This window comes from Clinocottus analis, unplaced genomic scaffold, assembly GCF_023055335.1.
Source record: "Clinocottus analis isolate CAN_PGR_092001 unplaced genomic scaffold, fCliAna1.0.p SCAF_2, whole genome shotgun sequence".
In the NCBI taxonomy this organism is placed as follows: domain Eukaryota; kingdom Metazoa; phylum Chordata; class Actinopteri; order Perciformes; family Cottidae; genus Clinocottus; species Clinocottus analis.
In genome coordinates, this window is record NW_027175931.1 from 9,788,104 (window position 1) to 9,807,039 (window position 18,936).

Below are 18,936 nucleotides of genomic sequence, written 5' to 3' on the forward strand. Positions count from 1 at the left end.
GGACAAGAGGAGGAGCTTGCCAAATGGAACATAGACAGTGGGAAGGATGGAAGGAAGCAAGGAAACACTTTGGTTAACTTAATTACTACACATTCAAGAAGAGGACAGGATGGAAAACTGAAGGATGGGGAAGAATAATAGAGCATTCAAAGGTGTGGTTCAGTCCCTCAACCCTTGTTCACCAACTGTGACTGGCAAAGGTACAGTCATGCATGATTTAAGATGAGATGTTTTTAGAAAAAGAGAGGACAAGACACGGGCCGGAAATCGTGCAAAAGTTATCCTCTCACCTTATTAAATGGGAAGTACACCTGTCTTGCGTTGAATGTAGTGAGAGGAAATAGGTCAAGAAAAATAGGATGTGTCTGAAGGGCAGTTGAAGACTGAAGTTGGCTGCCCAAGTTTAAAAGTGTAGCCTGCAGTGTGTGCCTACTTGTCAGAAAACAGCTGCTTTGATGTGCCACTGAAGTGTTTCTATGATTTCATGTGGCGAGGTCATCTGTGTTGTGTCACTTTAAGGACTGAGGTGCTGTGTTGCAAGGTTGTAGCAAATAGTTTTGAAGCTTCATCCATGGCGTTGACGTTTCAATTTTAAATCAACATTGGAATGCTGAACATTGTCTTTCTAAAAATATTTTTTGTTGTCACACGTCCATTCATTGTGTTGGATTTTCTTCACATTAGCAGATAAAGATCAATAATCTAGTGTTTCCCCTGCAGCAGAGCACCGCAATAGTTATTATCCTCTGCCCTTCTGCTTCACAGAGTGCAGAGCTCACAGGCAGGTTCATTGAAGCCGTAGAGTGTGCGGACCGTTCGCAGGCTTTCACACAGAGCAGAGACTGCTGACGTGAAGATAACAATGTTGGAATCGACTGCAAACAAGCTTAAAATAACCTATGTGTAGTATTTGATGCCAGTGGTGGCGACGTAGGACTCTTTTACGACTTGTGAGCCAAACATTTCCAATAACTCCAAAGCGTAATTATAAATACTTTTATTATATTATTCTAAATTTTGGAAATGATTAAATCTGACAAAATAATTTGCTTCAATCCATATTTATTGGCGTTTAACCTTTTAATAACACAAATGTAATTGCAGTCAAAAAAATTGATCACTCGCCCGCACCTTGCACACAGGAGGCAGGTGTTGAGTTTTATTCAATAACGAAAGCTATTTTAATAACAGAAGAAAAAAAGAAAAACATCAAGGCTGGGTTGCACCAACACGGATTAACTCTTAAACAAGGTTTCAAACAGGGTTGTCTTTTAATCCAATTGCACCAAACTTTAAACCTAATTTAACTTTAGTTTACAATTAATCCCGGGTAAATCTAACGCTTTGGTAATCTCTGTTTAATTTCCATTTAAATCTAGATTACAATCAAATCTGTTGCACTAGTTATTTTCTGAAAAGTGATCAAATATAAATCAGTTAAAACCCAGATTTACAAATCCTAGATTAACTCTTAACCAGAACTCATTTAATCCTTGTTGGTGCAACCCAGCCCAACACACTTAATTTCATGAATTAATCAACTTGACAATAGGAGATGTTGAGATTGAGAAAAAAGTGTGGATTAGAATGGCAGATTTGGATAACGCAGAATTACTATTCCTTATGTCATGGACTATTTTACCTTTTGGGTATTTATTTGGATATACAGCATATTGTTGAAAAAAACAGACATTTAAATACTGATTTGGAAGTTGATTACCATCACAACAATCACCGCTTCAGGTCAGCCTAGTTAAGACTCACAGATGTGCAGTAGTGTGCACTAGCAGGATGTGTGGAGAGACGTGTGTGTTAGGAGTCACATGTGCATACACGTTAGTCTGAGTCTTACTAATCAGTCACAGATGCACATAAATATAAACATGTGGGACTTTTAGTCAATAATCACATGCACGTGTGTCTTGTCCCCTTGCTATTTTTACCGTTCATACATTCACATGTTCACGCACACACATGCGCACACAGATGATGAGATAGATAATGTAGACAGACAGCATAGCATGGAAAAAGAAAGAGGGGAAACCAATCAGTCAGAGAGCTGATCAGTGTTTCACTAATAGAGTTCTGCAGAGTCATCGCTTTCTGGTCTTCTAATTGACTTCCTGTCATCTGCATATCATTTACATACTGTTACCCTGGGCGACGAGGTGCAGACGAGGCTGGTGTGTGTGTGTGTGTGTTTGTGTGTGTGTGTGTGTGTGTGTGTGTGTGTAGTTGAGTGTACGATTGTGCTCCTGCGTGTAGTTAAGTGGAGATGAGTGCAGTGTAAACGCTGTTAGAGAGACCCATTAATCATGTGCTTAACCTCATCAGAAACTCCACACAGACGCAGGCAAAATGAGGCACACTCTGAGAGTGAGAGAGAGAGAGAGAGAGAGAGAGAGAGAGAGAGAGAGAGAGAGAGAGAGAGAGAGAGAGAGAGAGCGGCGGCTATGTAAGGAAAAAGAGGAAGAAGCCTTAGTGACAGCTATCAGTAGTGGGGAGTCTGGCTCAGGTGGTGGAGTGAGTCAACCAATTCAATTCAGTTATAGCAAAGTGTCTTTGGACCTGGGGTTCAGTGTCGTGCTCATCATAAGAAGAAAATCTAATAAACATAAAATTAGGCTCCACCTAACCACTCGTGGCAAATTACACAAATATCCAACATTAACATCTTGTGCAGTTGTGACAAGGACATTCAAAATGTGAAAAATAGTTTGGGTAAAATATGTTGAAACCAGTGTTTCACCAATTAAAGCAAATTTAAATGAGTTGAATGCCAAATATTACAGTGTAAAACACTCATTAAATTAAGATAATAAAATATGACAGAAAAATATAAGTATTTCCCATGTGCTTTATAAAGTCAACATCACGAAACAAATTATGTTACAAAAGTACTTGGAAAAAAAATAACACAAAAGGATTTTTACAATTCTGTACTAAACTGAAGAAAGATATTGATTTTTTTCTACTGGCTGTAAAGATAATGATGACTGTTACTACTAATTAATGTGAAGCCTCAAAAACAGTGTTTGGGCCCCAGAACAGTTAGATTATGTAACTGTTTATTTATCTGGAACAATAACGATCAACTTTATTTTTTGTTTTTCCCGAAGGCTCAAGTGGGATACGTCTTGTTACCTCTGTGCTTTGTAACCAGTAAACAACACACTATATCCCCTCAAATGGTGAATGTAAGTAGATTAGTATTTTTGTGTGAACAATGGTGTTTGCTCATATAGTGTGTTTTAAAGTGGATTGACTAAAAGAAGCATCAGAATAAACAGTAGTGAAAAGGTTCACTCTTCTTTCCTTTTCCTTTTGCAAACCCTATTTGAATGTGTATGAGACAGGAGTTGGAAAGGGGGTAATGGGATGACAACAAAAGAGAAGCCAGTGTGTTGCATATTGAGGAAGATAGAGGGATAGACAATGAGAGAGCAACAGAGAAATATGCAAGGAGGAAGAAGAGAGAGAAGGATAGAGTGAGGTAAGTTACGCAAACTTACAAATTGAGTGAGAAACCTGCTCTCCATATCCTAAAAAGGAAACCTAATCCAGCCTGATCCCATTCCTGTGTTAAACTGCCAACAAAGCCAAGATGATGGAGAGAATAATGAGATTAACGGAGAGAAAGCAGTGCGAGCATTGGGACACACACCTAGAAACTCAGACACGCTAGACCCGTTTTCTCTGCTGGAGGTCCAGAATGAATAATTTGGTATTGAGACAGCTGCAGGGAATAATTACTGGGCATATTACTCCACGCTGTCAGTGTTGTACCAAAATGCAATCTAAACAACAACTATCTCACAGGAAAATGCAAATTACATTCTTGTACAAATGGATGCAAATAAGTTGCAGATGCTTGAAAAACAACCAGAACTTAAATTCCTTCTTCGACAGAAATGAGGCTACATGTTTTCATATTGTACAGCACATTCTCGTTGGCATGTAATTGCATCCAGTGGCGTCCTGCAGTAAATATACTATACTATGTCCCATATTTCATCCATATCTATGCTGTCACTCATTGCCACACTCCACTGACACACACTTGAAAGCACACGGACAGCACGATGACAAACGGTAGTGAGCTGGGAAACCGTCCTCTTAGCTGCAGGAGCTGTGTTCAACCCTGTGTGACAGCATCCATCCATCCTGCTCAAGTGTCCTTCAGCAAAACACTTAATTCCTAAATGAAGTCAGTTTTTCTAACATCGATTGGAAATATTAGACACAAAAAAAAATACAAGAAGGGCTGTATTTAACCACCTTATTGGTACCAACACAGTCATGATCATGTCTATTGACCATGTGTGTCAGTGTGTGTGTGTGTGTGATGTGACATGTTTTGTATGTGGAACATGAGTAAGCACACAACTGGGGGTGATGTGCTATGGAAATCTCATCCGATAAACTGTGTTTTTAGTGTGTAATGACACGATTGCTAAGCGCAGGCTCAGCAGGAGGTTAAGAGCGAGAAAGAGGGAAGCTTAAGAGAGAAAACGAGAGAGGGAGCGTGCGGACTGATTTAGTGGGAGATGAGTGGGAAGGCTAAGAGACAGAGATGAAAGACAAAGTGCAGGAAAGCTGGAAGTGGTAATGGGAGATGGAGATAGAACAAGAGGTTTGAGTAGAGAGAGGAGGAAGCACAGACAGAGAGAGGGAGAGGCAGTCGTTAGCAAGGTCTGACCTTAAGTGCTCTAATAAAAGAAACACTAATTGGGAGATAAATGAAGAAGGAGATCAGAGACAAAGAGGGAGCTAGAGGACAACAGATGTTCTTACTGGATAGATCTGATGTTGTTGGGACGAGGCGCACAAACACAGCAATGTTAAAGATATTTATGGGAGAATGCACTGAGATTTGGGAGAACATATTCAAGACAGCCCTCTCTGTGCACCAGCACATTATTTTGATGCACCCACAATTTTCATCACTGTAACTTTTTGTGCCGTAATAATACATTTAAAGCATCACCCTTCTTTCTCAGTTACCATACACATTGGTCATTTCTTAAAACATTATGTAATGTATTGTGAACATGAATAAAGGTGATTGCAATAAATCATGAAGGTGGCTATAAATTGACATGTGCATGAAAGTGAGTACATCTATTTTGAATACATAGACAGTTATTTTGAGATGCAATTGATGATTTTGCTGTCGAGACATTTTGCTGCAAAAAACCTGCAGTTGACAAAAGCGGCAAAGCAAAAGGATCTCCACAAGTCAGTAGTGATGCTGTGATAGCGCTAATTAATGCTGGTACAAACTTTTATGACATTAATCCAATCGTAAAAAAAACCCTGCAGTTTTCTTGAACAAGCAAGATTAGGAAATTTGTTCATAGATCAAATAAAAAGACATAAAAGAAGGGAAATTCAAAAACTGTAAATATGTTGTCTTATATGAGCACAAAGTATTTTTTTTGGATTGCCTTTTGGATTACCTGCATATCTGCCTCCCTATCTGTCAGTATGCCTGTTTGTCTGCTCGTCTCTCCCATAGACTAGGAAGTGACATATTGGCCGTCGCTATCTTGGTTATTGACCGTTGCCAAAGGCAGGAGTGACACAAGAGGGTGGAGCTAAGCTGAATAGTATATTTTATGGTGACCAAATTCTCACAATTAACCTTGATGAACTGAAGATACACTGTTAAAGTTCCACCCATACATCCCTTTTTAAGCCGCTTATCCCGGGTCGGTTCGCGGTAGCAGCACGCCCAGCAGACCGACCCAGGCTTCCCTCTCACTCGCAACATTTTCCAGCTCATTCTGAGGGACTCCGAGTTGTTCCCAGGCCAGCCAGGAGATATAATCCCTCCAGCGTGTTCTGGGTCTTCCCAGGGGTCTGTTCCTAGTTGGACGTGCCTGGAAAACCTCTTTTAGGAGGCGTCCAGGAGGCATCCGGATTAGATGCCCGAACCACCTCAGCTGACTCCTCTTGATACGAAGGAGTAGCGGCTCAACTCCAAGCTCCCTCCTGATGTCAGAGCTCCTTTCCCTAGTATGGCTACCCTACGGAGGAAGCTCATTTTGTCCACTTGTATCTGCTACCTTGTTCTTCAGGTCACGACCCAGAGTTTGTGACCAAAGGTGAGGGTTGGAACAAAGACCGACCAGTAAATGGAGAGCTTCCGACTCAACTCCCTCTTCACCAAGACGGACCGGTACGACGCCTGGTTTGCTACTGCAGCCGCACCGATCCGCCTGTCGATCTCCCGCTCCACCTTAGCCTCACTTGTGAATAAGACCCTTAGATACTTGAACTCCTTCGCTTGGGGTAGGCATTTTGTCCCCACCTGGAGGGAGCAATCTACTGGTTTCCGGCAGAAACTCATGTTCACAATGTGTTTAAATCAGACGTCAGAAGAAAGCTAATTTTCTTGTAGAATACACAATTTGACTTATTTTTGCAACCAGAAGAGCTCGATGCAAGTTTAAGACACATCAACACTGGCTTCAACTGAAGGTTGTGGCCTCTTTATAGAAAGAAGTGTCTTTTTCTATGTATAATGTATTTTCTCCCTCACTGTTGGTGTAATAGCTTTTTTTTTGTGCACCATACAGCACAAGGTTAGCTTTATGTATTTGTGTGTCTACTGTATGTATCTTTTTTTTTTCATGAAAGCCTGTTATGATGTGAGGACCCAAACCATGACAATTTGTGGTGCTATAAGAGTCAGGGTTAATTGAATGTCTTTCAAATTAACACACACACACACACACACACACACACACACACACACACACACACACACACACACACACACACACACACATACCTACATAGGCAGTTGCACATTAAGAGGGCAAGGCAGATTGGATTTTTCTTGGTGCTAAACATACTTATGTACGCACACACAAACTCACACACAGAGTGAGGGAGGCTTATTAAATGCCTTCATATCAAAAGCACACAGCTCTCAGACTTCAGAGAGGAACAGCGACCTGAGGCACACAACACAGCACAAAACTCGCTATCTATAAAAGTGTACACACACATACACACGTTTGAGGACCTTCTGTGAAGCTCACTCCATATCCTAAACTTGACCCCCACGAGAGCAAACACACACACCAGAAAGAGAGAAACATGTTCGAAGTAACATGCGTAAAGTAACCTTCTTTGAACAAGCTTGTTATGTAGAGTACACTGCTCAAAAGAATTAAAGGGACACTTTGAGAACACATCAGATCTTAATTATGTTGGATATTGAAAATGCTATGGATAGTTTAATGTCTTAAGAATGAAAGGATGCTACATCCTTTGATGGAATTACAAGTTTTAGTCTACAGAAGACTTAATTGTGTAGACACCTCACAAATCAAAGTGAAAAAAATATGTGGCAGGCTAGTCCATTTCGCCAAAATTCTATTTCTGCAACTCAAAATGCTTCTCTATATTTTGTGTGGCCCCCACGTGCTTGTGTGCATGCTTGATAATGTTGCTGCATGCTCCTATTGAGCTGACGGATGGTTTCTTGTGGGACGTCCTCTCAGATCTGTCTAAGGGCATCAGTGAGCTCCTGTAAAGTCTGAGGAGCAACCTGCGGCACCTGATGGACCTGAACATAATGGCCCAGAGGTCTTCTACCGGGTTGATGTCAGGTGATCGTGAGGGCCATTCAATTGCATCAATTCCTTCATCCTTCAGGTAGTGCCTGCATACTCTTGCCACATGAGGCCACGCATTGTCACGCATCAGGTGGAACCCAGGACCTACTGCACCTGCGTAGTGTCTGACCATGGGTTCAAGGATTTCATCTCAGTACCTAATGGCTGTCAGACTGCCGTTCTCTAGCCTGAACTGTGCGCCAGTGGCGGACATGCCAGTTCTGGTATTCTATAGCAAACGCCAATGGAGCTCCACGGTGCTGGGCAGTGAGCACAGGAAACACTACAGGAAGAGGCCTGACTGTTTGGTCAGAGACATTTACACCAGTTGCCTACTAGAGTAGGATGACCAGACGTCCTCATTTTCCCGGACATGTGCTCTTATTGAGACCTAAAAAATGCGTCCGGAAGGGATTCCAAAAACGTCTGGGATTTTGCATCGTTGGATATTTGTGTTTCTCTGGGCCTGTCACAAACTAGTTATTACGCCCTTACAAGTTTTGGAAAAGGTATCTCCCTTACGTTCCACCTTCTTCTGCGAGCTCTGACTGCAGAGAGAACTGTCATTGGTCGACCGATCTCAGTGTTGCCAGATGCACGATAATTATCCTCCAAATGAGACCATATTGAGCCTTTGGTAAGATACTATGTCGCCATTTCCAATCTGGCAGCACAGCTGCATTGTTTACAACGCGACGAAGTGTCCTCTTTTTCACAAACTCAAATCTGGTCACCCTATGCTAGAGGTCATACTGTAAGGCTTGGGCAGTACTTAACCTGTTCCTCCTTGCACAAAGCAGCAGATATAGGTCCTGCTGATGGGTTTGGGACCTTCTACGGGCCCGTCCAGCTCTCCTAGAGTGACTGCCTGTCTCCTGGAATCTCCTCCATGCTCTGGAGATAGTGCTGAAAGACATTTTAAAGAGGGTTAAGAAATCGCCTCATGCTCCCTCTAGTAATAATGACTCTCTAACTAAAGCCAACACTAGTGGAAAATCAGTCAAAGAGATAAAGAGGGAAAAACTTAAATTGGCCTCCAGATGCAAAACCAGTCCTGTTTTGGGGGTTGACTCATTGTTGCCCCTCTACTGCACCGGTTGTTCAACACCAATGCAGCTGAAACTTATTAACAACCCCCTCTGCTACTTACCTGACCAGATTATTATCAGAGATGTGCAATTGAATGCATGCCATACCCTGATAAAAGATTGTTCCTCAAATTTTTGGCAGCAGTGTATTTGCTTGTGCTCATGCGGATACACCCGTGACACACCCGTACCAAGCTACTCAACTATACAAGGTCTATACCTTACATTTAACACAGTATTACATAAATGTAGAGAAGTACACAGCTCTCCTCTTTATTATGCTTGTGTAAGTTAATAGCTTCCGACACAGAGAAGAAAGAAGGACAGAATCTGTCATTCACCTCTGTGATTAGCCGCTAAAGGAACATTGCACATTACTGACAGGTCAACTCACACAGCACTTTGGTCATGAGAGAACAGAGCAGCGGGACGCCTCACTGACCATGTGCTGTGGAGCTTTGATTTTACAACAGTGTATTTCGTCACCTCTGTGGGCTGTCAAGCTTATTACTGTCACTGTGAAAAATACAAAATTTATGGAAAAAAATGTCCACAAAGGGAATGGGGCTAATTGTACTTATTGGACTAGGAGCTGTTCTAGAACAAGGACAGACTTGTAGATATGAATGTAAAAAAAAATACAGTAACTTGTCAACTTGCTTTTCTGTAAGCTTTACCCATTCAAGAAGGTATACTAACTTTCAGTAATAACTAGTTCATGGCGTCCAGTCATTCCGACATCTCTCTGATATTCATTTAGAAATCTCTTATGTTTGTTGCATTGTCTGCCACTTCATCTCCAAGGTTCTGTGCTTGTCTTGAGTCAAGGTTGGTTCAGTAAGCTCCAATATTGTATCCAGGCACACAGCAAGACTATTGCAGTTGCTTTGCAGTCATGTAACAATTAGTTGTGTGTGTGTGTGTGTGTGTGTGTGTGTGTGTGTGTGTGTGTGTGTGTGTGTGTGTGTGTGTGTGTGTGTGTGTGTGTGTGTGAGCACTTGAGCACTTTTCATAGAGTTTCATACTTGGCCCCAGGTCCTACCTTCTTTCATGCAGTAGGCCAACATGTAGGAGTTGCTAGCGCAGCAAAAAGGACATAATCTCTCACTGGTCTCCCACATCATGTTTCCTTTCGTCTCATGAATGAATTGTTCCCAGGCAAAGGCCAGACGTTATTAAGGATATCAAGATATTTGATGTTTTTTTTGTCTCATCAACACACAATTGGTCACAGTGACCCACTTTAAACTCCTACTCTTGTCATTATTTGCAACATAAAATTTAAAATCTAAAACATGTTGATCACTTTTGCTTCAACACTGTTACAAACAAACATGAATCAATTATACTCCAAAAGAGAAATAGGGCAGTTCAACTGAACCAATTGTAACTTACCTCTGAAGACCGGCTCCGTCCGTCTGTCAATGTGTCAATCTGACTGCTACACCAAGCTGTCAATACAACATCAATTAAAAGTGGTAGGACCAGAACAACCTAAACACTTGTAAACACACTCATGCACTCAGGGAGAGACTCACTGTCGAACACACCTAAACTGATGGAAGTATCTGCAGATTCACACATACACACACATGCACACAGCGAGAGGTGGTAAACATGCTCTAATTGGGGTGTTAACAAGCTGCCTGTCAATCAAAACTCTTCTTCATTCACTTCGGTATTCTACTCATTCTGGTCCAACTCTGCAGCACTTTAATCAGCCACAACTGGGATTAGAATTTACTTCTTGGAACATCTTTGGTATGTGTATCTGAGTGCATGTTTCTCGATACAGAGTGTTAGTAAATAAGGTAATGAAGGGTTTGGATTGTCTCAATTTATTACGCCAGCTACTAATATGCATTCTACATCACCCAGACACACTGAGCATGCATTTTAGTAACACTAAAGCAGTTGTCTGACTCTGTCTCATCAAAGATACATCAGTCACAAACAATTCCCTAAATTATGACTTTTTGCTCAGAAGTGACCATTTCGACGAAAGTGTTGTAATGAATGCACAAGAGACAAAAGTGCTGCAGGTCGGGGTCCCCGGGGTCATTTGGTTTGATGAAAAGCATGTTGAGTACTTGAAAACTGATTACAAATTATAGACTGGCCTCAGTTCAGTTCTACTGTAGACAGGGTCAGGAACTAATTAACTCATGCTCTTGAAAATGACACTTATCAGGAATGTATTGGTAAAAGAAAGACACATTGGTTAACACTCGCCCAGACAATCTTGTGGCTTCCTGTTTATCTTTATTGTCAGATTTTACCAATTTTGTGAAGCTCCTTTCTTTTTCTGTTCAGGGGATATGGTGATAGTTAGATATGTTCAATTAGGTAATCATTGTATATACACTGTACAAATGAAATCATTCACAGAAGATATAAATGTAAATGTAATTTAAATGTAATTCTTTTATATAATATTTCTTATTACTCTGGTGGTAGTACTTATTGTAGGACAATAATAAGGGGACATTTTTTGTCCATTTCTTTTGTAGTTTAAACCATTGTTCCCCAACCGTTTTGCGGCACGGACCGGTTTGGTGTAAGACAATATTTTCACGGACCAACCTTCACGGTGTGGGGATAATTATGACGTAATAAATATGACCTAATAAAACGATACGACCGGCATAAAAACAAAGATAAAGTGCATAAAAATACCCCTGCAACAACAAGCCGGTCCCAACTCGGCTTGTGTTATTTATGTCCAGTCTCCTTCGTAATTTAGTTTTGGATGCTGTCACTGCAGAAAATCCGCTTCACAAAGACAGGATGTTAAAAAAAATTTCGGCCGATCTCCGGATACTCTGCCATGATTTTAATCCAGAACACCGGAAGAGTTTTAAGTTTCATTTTTGGGGTAACGCATCACGTGACCTCTTGACATTTTTCAAAATAAAACATCTTTCCGACTTTGATAATCAACATTTCTTTTCATTCATTCTTTCTGTCCAAAGGACCCACGGACCGATATCAGCCCAGTGGTTGTGGACAGCTGATGTAAACCATGTTTCTCTCATGATGTTTCAATCAGGAGAGACTTGTTTCAGAGTTTAACAATAATGTATTACAATTGCATATATTTCATAGTGCAAAGTCTTTGGTGATTGGACTCCATCCTGAATAAGCAAAGGGGTATCGATGCTGACATCTGCACCATCAGAATCCTTCCTGGAGTCCAGACACTGGTTGTGTTGAAAAAGGGAGTTGTTGTAACCCGATGATGAATGATGAGCCGGACTGAATGCTTATTGGAGGTGCCTCGGGTGGAGGAGGGTCGCATCGGTTTGAGCTGATATGACAACTGACTGCACTTGAGGAGAAATTTAAAAGTTAGACAACGACACTGTGATAGGCTTAAGGAGCTGCTCCAACTGATTGGTTCATTCAACATACACGCCCCCAATCCGCTAATGGAGTAATCGCTGTATGTACTGAGTGCCTTTCTTACTGAACATAGACTTGACCTTCATTTAACATCTTTGCACAATGTTATTCTTTTGATAATTGTCCTCTGAATCATTAAATTGAAGTATTCATTCACGTTTTTCGGATGTTTTCTGGTTTGGCAAATACTGTTTCTTCAGTAAATGGATTTCCATAGTTTTGGAAACAGACTCCACGCCAGGCTGCCAGAATTTATTAGCCTCTGCTGACACGTGCAATTCCAAGTCATACAACATGCCACCGGGCCTTGAATTGATGAACATAGTTCATTTACTTATTTATTTTACTTATTTCAACTTTTAACACTCATCTGTTACCTTATATAATACATGTTTTGAATGGAAGCTCCGTTTTAAATACGGTAATCAATAGGAAACACATTATTTCTTCAAAGTAGAATGAGTATGAAGGAGTAGAGATCCAACACAGGTTAGTAATGTGTTCGTGACCAAACAGCATGCACCATTTGAACAAGTGTGATGGGGGACATCAAACAAAAAATGTTTACCATGACTCATCCGCATGCGTTCATCTGATCCTCTGCAGCTTTTGTTGTGTTTCACTATCTCGCTACGCTGCAGAAGTGATCTCTTCATACCTTTCTCTTGGCATTTAAACATTAGATTACAGTAGCTGTCTATTTACTAGATGGCCACGAGTAGATCAGAAAGGTCTTTGTGGCCTAATGCTAAAGAAAAAAAAAATCATTCTGCCTGTTTAAATCTTGACTTGAAAGCCTTTTTGAAATGGCTGGCTGCCAGCAAACTATTACACTGCATCTGAAATTAAGAGGCTTCACTAATGTTAGCTTTTGTTATATTCTAAGTGAGTTCAATGATGTGCTGATAATATGCAAACGCTGAGTCTTATTGAAGCGACAAACTGCCAGCTAACTGCCCAGCTGTATTAAGAAATTAGGGCTTGGCTAATCTGCAGTTTTTGTGATATTGCTGTTTCTAAATTCCTAATGAGTGCGATTATAGGATGATCCTATCTGTGTCACGAGCATCCAGTGAAGGCAGAATGCCAGTGAACTACTCAGCTGAAGAGACACAATAGCTGCATCGCTTCCTCTTAGTTTCTATTCAGCCTCCCTGCTCCTCTTTTTTGCTGGTTCCTGTCCGTCTTTAAAGTTCAGCTTCAGGAAGGTTTTTGAAATAGTTTGACCTAAAAAAAAAGAGTGTTTCAGTGAAATTTGTGAAATAATTTTATGAATTTATTCTCAATGATAATGAAACTTAATTTTGTCCAATTTTAATTTTTTTGATATCATACCACACAATTGTGGAACATTTTGTGTGATCTATTTCGTCTAATTTGTCACATATGTACATAGATACATATGTATATTGCAATATTAAACAACAGTAGAATGGTGCCTTTTATGTGCGAGTGCGTGTGTGTGTGTGTGTGGGTGTGTGTGCGTGTGCGTGTGCGTGTGTGTGTGTGTGTGTGTGTGTGTGTGTGTGTGTGTGTGTGTGTGATTTGCCATGCTTTAGTTGGCATCCATCCTTCTGGCAGCAGAACTGCATCCCTGTTTGCCTGGTTTGAGATCAGCTTAGTGCCTGATCACTACATCACTGACTGAGTTCACATGCACACAGTTCCTTTGATACACATATTCTAGTTGGGATTCACAGTTGATATACACTGATTTCTAAAACAACTCAAAAAGCAAAAACGTATATGTGCAAAAATTCTTTTAACATAATATTGGTGTGGAACCAAACATGTTTTTTGATTTTCTTCCTCTCTGTTCCCAATTTTAACAATTGTCTTCATTTTCTTTTGTCTTGTTTTCTTTCTTCTCCACCATCTGCAGGTGGTGGGAAAAAGGGAAAGAAGAAGCAAAAAAGAACACGATGGAAGAAGAGCCAGAGCACAGGGAATTGTTTTTCTTTTCTTTCTTAATGTCTGTGTGTTCAGCCATGTGAGGGAAGAACTGGGATGCAGGCCAGCCAAAGACTATCAAAGAAAACACGCCGCACTGTGAAACACACACACAAAACTGGCTTGTTGGTAAGAGGAAAAAAAAGGAGGCAAGTGAGTAATGAGAGGGCAAAGAAGTAAGAGAAGAGAGGAGGTGGGGATGATGGATTTTGCGTTATGGAGGGATTGAGTAAAGGAATGAGGAATAGGAGAGCAGAGTATATGGGAGGAAGTAGTGGAGGAGATAGTGTGGGGAGTAAAGCTGATATAGAGGCCAGAGGAGGGAACGGATTCATTTCCTTGTTATAGCTTGTCCTTAACTTACAGTTAATAGGACACACCCTTTGGGACGGAGAGACAGACACAGCGATGGAGGGCAAAGGAGCAAAATACACAGATAGAGACAGATGACGCTTTAGAGACAAAGAGCCTAGAGTTATAAGGGAGAAAATAAGAACAAAAGGGCATGGATCCTGAGCCATGTGCTCCATCACTACAACCCAGCTGTACGTATGTGTTGCTCTTTGAAACAACCGCAGCTGCATAAAGAAACGGCCAGGTCAATATGTTCACAGCATGGCTGGATCAGAAACTCGGCAGAAGAGCAAAGTGATCACAGAGTTCACATAACAACACTAGTTGTAAAGTGGGTGTCCTGCTCCACGTGGACGTTACTGATGTTGAATACAACATCATGATCAGTATCTTATCATAGCAACCCTTTAACTGAATTGGAGAGTACTTAGGGACTGAACATTTAAAATGGTTATGAAATGGATTCATTTCATCACTGGCGTAATGTTAACAGTCACTAGCCATGAATTTTTTGCATTATTGTGGGCCAAGGGAAATTATTTAATGAGTTTGTATCATAAGCCATTTTACGTGCCATCGTTCCAAAAAAAAACAAAAACATTTCAACAGCTCTGAAGTCAGTTTATATCCTAAAGAAATTTAAATTTCATCATCAGGTTACAACCGAGTGCCTTTCCGACAGACAATGTTGTTGAGGAATCGCACATCCTCCTGGTTCCCCCTCAGCTAAGCTAAGCCCTGTCAACACCTGTGCTGTTGTTTGCACAGAGAGCCGCTGGCTCAATGCCACATTGAAAGCCAATGAGAAGCAATCGAAAATGCTCCCGATCCTGTAAAGCTAAGTTCTGAAACACATAGCATTAGCATTGCCGTGCTGATCTGATGGCAGCTGAGAAATACTAATATCTTATTATTCAGCACCTCTGTCAAAGTGTTACATGAATTCATTAATTCAAGGCATTCTTTTATGTTCAAGAGCCTTGTGGCAGCTCCATACAGCAGTGTTTTATTCCTTTTTAATTTAGTTATTATGGCCCTCCTATTTCAGTCCGAAAAGCAGAATTGCCACCTGGAACCTCAACACTTGAAGAGATACTCACCTTACACCCTTGAATCACAATTCTCTCCCGAATGCAAAGTATGTCACATTGTTCTGAATATTTTTTCTACCTTTTACCTTCACATTTTTCACAGGCCTCCAAAACAACAGGCATATTTTATTGTCTGTTTTCAGAGCAGTAGATGGAATTTGAGTTATGTCGGTCCCTGTAACCTCAGTCAGTCAGTTAGTTGCTGAATACACTTTCACTTGTTTTAAAAACGTGGTTCTCTGAATGAGAAGTTATCATCACTAAGGCAACTTATTCTTTATCAGCAAGAACGTCATGTTCTATTCTCCTCTTCAATCTAGTATCCTTGAAGTCAAGTTAGACTCAATGACTTATGTTCCCCTCTGTAATTTCCTGGATTTTATATTATGTTACTATCTTTCTTATTTTCCCAACTCTCTACTTGTATCTCTTGTAGCCTTCTACCTATATCTCTTTTTAGCACAAGTAACGTTCTTGGCATCCGTCACATTGTTCAACTTGTGTCCGCCTACTTTTCAGAGGCATTATCAAGATATATCCAGTTGTGTGTCTGATCTAAAACAAATTATACACAGAATCTTGTTTTTTATCTGTTGGCAGAAGACAAACCATTACTTGATGTGTTGTGAACACATATGTGGGTATTAAAACGTAATTTAAAGAATGTAAAAAATAAGAATGTAAAAGAAATGTGTTGTTTATTTTATCATTGGAAAGCAAACAAACAATGCTTTCCAAATTAGATAAATATGCAAGTTAGGGGATGTTTTTTTGTCCTTAAAACTTAATTTGTAAGAAACTCAAAACATTCTACCTCCACCTTTTTAATGTTAGGTCTAAAAGGTTTTACTGTATTTAGTAAGCTGTTTCACACTATGCTGCTTTGTAAATGTTTCACTTGAAAATGAACCTTTAGTAAATGAAAAACAGATCAAATGACCATAAAAATCACAACAAAAAAGAATTGGAGTGGACTGGAGCAGGTGGAAAATGTCTCTGATATGGATGATGTCTCTTTGGGATTGAAGAGTTGACCATCTGTAATCTAAACGCAAATCTTGCTCTACTTAAAATGCATTAGATTCACTGGTGATACGATCCATTGTCAGTTGGCTTTGTTGAATGAGTACAAATTTAACCTGATAAGATGAGGATGACAGCTTTTATTCACAAACATGTAATGACTTGAAACAAGAGTAGAAAATAATGCATAATATGCCATCATTCTTGACTGAGAGCATAAAATAATTTAACAGCTGTGTCTAAAAGTTCTATGAGAGTCTGTTATGTAATCTGAAATTTGGAGAAGTCAAACTCACAGCACTGCAGGATCATAGATGTTTTTTTAAAAGGTCCCGATAGTATAGGTTTCTTCGGTACCACGGGATAATGCAGTAATAGGCCAAGCAATGACACTACAAAAGGATCAAAAGGCCTCCTCACATCGCCGCTACATCTCTGAATCCTTTAAGACACGTTTTTCAAGTCTATATCAGTGGGTGCTTCACACACAATGTTTATATGAATACCATAACAAAATTGTACCCTAAAGACAGTTTCCTGCCGTTTCCTGAAGAGACAATCAGCTGCAGGGGAGGACTTAACTCAAGCAAAGAGCAACGGCCCAGAAAATCAAGGCCGAGACAAATGGGTGACAATCCACAGTTGGCAAATGACACTGCGGATGAAAATAATGGGGGGAGGTGCTGCTTGTCAAAGGAATTATGCATGCAACTCAGTGAATGCAGGTGCCCGTGACACACAGCACTCAAATTAAGTCGCTCATGTTACTTTACAGCGCACACTAAACGGAGGCCTTTGCAATACGCACATTTTCGGCAGCTTTAATCCACTAAATGTGAGACAGAAAGGCTGAAAGGGTTCATTGGTCCAGGAAAAATATTCGTAATTTCGATGGGCTCTCCTGACCTTAATAAATTAGTAGTAAAATATTAATATTAGGCTTTAGGATTGAACCAGGCTTGTTCAGTTTGTCATAAAGGCAGCAGATAATTACGGCGAGCTGGTATTTAGCTTTGCATCTGCGCTGTAAATATCACTGTAGGGTACTTATTGTCGTGAGAAACGGCAGAAAGATACAGCAAAGAATCTGGGATAAGTCAGTATATGAACTAGAAAAATAAATAATAACTAAAATAGATGTGGTATATTTTGGGGTTTTTCAAATATGAATCCTGTATTCATAAATACACATATCCTTACTCTTTCTATTAGCATCTCTTGTGTTTAACTGGTCGGTTTTGACCTATGTCTTAAATCTGCTGTAAAATACACTAAAAGCAATGTATCATCCAATTTGTTTCTCATCTTCTGGTTACCTTGTTAAGCTTCCTTATCCATGAAAATATTGTTGTATGTTTTGATATGTTTGTTGTGGCCTCTGGGTCTTTTCTTTGTCAGCATACCCTTCGATCAATAAAAAAAAGGTAAAATAAACCTCAAGAGAATCATATAAATAAATACAAAATTGCTGTGTTACCTGACTATTACTGAGGGGTATTAGAACATATCTCTTAAATACATTTGTTTTATTTATTTTTTCATTTTATTATTATTAACTTTAGTAACGTCTGTAACGGGTCATTTTCGACGCATGTATATTTACTTGAAGAAAAAGGCTAAAAAGCCTATTTTTCAGCAACATAATTTGAATTCAAACACAAAATGAAAAGCAGAACAAGTCATGACACAACATACAGATTTGCAAGGTCAAACAAACAATAACCATTTAAGCAAATCTTATTTTTATAACTATTTTTGAAGCTTTTGTTTAGTTAATAGCAAATTTAATGGAGGTCATGGGTTTGTTTATGATCATCTTGTATTATGTATGTACCAAAACGCACAATGAAAAACATTCAGGACATATTTGTTTGCTCTGGGAATAGTTAAATTATTATGAGTCTAATTTAGTAAAGGCAGTTTTTCTCTACATCCGTTCCCAGTTGGGTCGACTCCTCTGCTCTGCTGACACAAAACAGCTCATTTGAGTAGGTGTGGAGAATAAACCCGTCTACTCAGCGTCTGTTCACTGCACACTTAACAAAATGCAACTTTAAGAGATTTCTCAAGCAAAATAGGCATCGATGCAGTGAAGCACATTGCTTCTCATTCACAGTAGAAGTAGAACCATTGGCATAGATAATGTTCAACATTGGACTACTTAGACAATACTTAGAAAACACTAAACTCACATACGTAATACCACTTAAATACATCTGGAGGAAAGGGGTTTGTAGGATGGTCGCTAAATATTTGTGAAACTTCACAGGTAAATGAAAAGTTTTAAGCAATACATTATTTAAATGTCTTCAATTGTATTTGTTTTACAGAACATCTTAAAGTGTTCAAAATTAACACGTTCAGTTTATATTTATAGCTGTCATTTACAATTTGGTCTTT